Consider the following 1,333-nt stretch of genomic DNA (forward strand, 5'->3'; position numbering starts at 1 on the left):
TAATCAACTGGCTAGCCAAATGTGTCATTAATAGCTAGCTACCCATTTTCTTTATAAATACCCCCATTTTCAACATCCAAAGGATCAGAAAACTAATCCTTTCTAAAACTCTACCAAAATTCCTCTAGAATAACTAAACCTAGAGTTCGAAGGCTAGAAGGGCAAAAAGGTTGAGGATTAGATTGATCTTCAAATCTCTTGATTTGAAGGTAGTCTCTTTCTCACCCATATTCGAATTCTAGTTAGTCCAAGTTTGCAAACACAATCATTTAGGGCATCCCAATCTACCCTAAATCAAGTAATTCAACCCGTTCTCCCACACACATAGCTACGGTAGTCGATTTCGGCCGAGGGTCGATAAAAAACAACACTAATGTAAGTTCTACGAAGAGGAGGTGTAGATCCTTCCATGATCCACTCTCCTCCTCGATTCTTATTTCCCTTAATGTTTCTTGTTGTTTCTAAGTATTCATATGTTTTTTTGTATGTACATAATCTATTCTATGCCCTTTGTTTTGTTCATTTCCCTTATTTCTGCTGAAAACATGTAAGAACCCTAATCTACCTCAAGATGTGTATGCACATGATGAGATGCGTATGCGTCCATATCCTAACGTATGCACCTTTAGATGACTAGGATTCTTGTTTTGGTCATTATTCTAGAAATCTGCTTTGAATCTCAAGTGTGTACACCACATGTTTTGGACCCCAACTAGATTTCCTGCCTCTTTTTGTTTTATCTATCTTTAATGTCATGTTTTATTATCTTTCCTATTTGTTTTTATCTGTTTTAATATATATTTTCTGACTATCTTTGTTTCTTTTCTAGTGTGATATTAATTGCAAAATACCAAAAATATACTCTTCTTTCTCTCCTTATTCATTTCAAAACCTTAATTCACTCCCTCCCTTTTTGTCTCATCTAGTATTTAATTCTAATTAAAACTTAATAAGATAGCCAAAAGTCTTAGAAACATGTAAGGAAACATTCAAACTTTAAAAGGCTTAAATACTTTCTAAACTTAAAGTCAATAGCTAATTAGTATTCAATTCATTGAGAATAAGCGGCTATTCAAATATAAGGAAAGTATAATCAAGAAAATCTTACCACCGCACACCCTTGGTGCGATGGTCACTCCGCAGGTATAAATGCTTGTGGAGTGTAAAGGGCAAGGGCCGGGGTTCAAGTTTCCAGGAGGGAGTTTCACACACATTTACCCTTAGATTAGGTTAGAGTAGAAATTCTATCTTGTATAAAAAAAAAAATCTTCATATGATTAAGGTAGTTGATATGAATTTAAATCGATTTTCTAAATACCGTTTTAGAACCCAT

This window comes from Castanea sativa, chromosome 1 (genome assembly GCF_040712315.1).
Source record: "Castanea sativa cultivar Marrone di Chiusa Pesio chromosome 1, ASM4071231v1".
Classification (NCBI taxonomy): domain Eukaryota; kingdom Viridiplantae; phylum Streptophyta; class Magnoliopsida; order Fagales; family Fagaceae; genus Castanea; species Castanea sativa.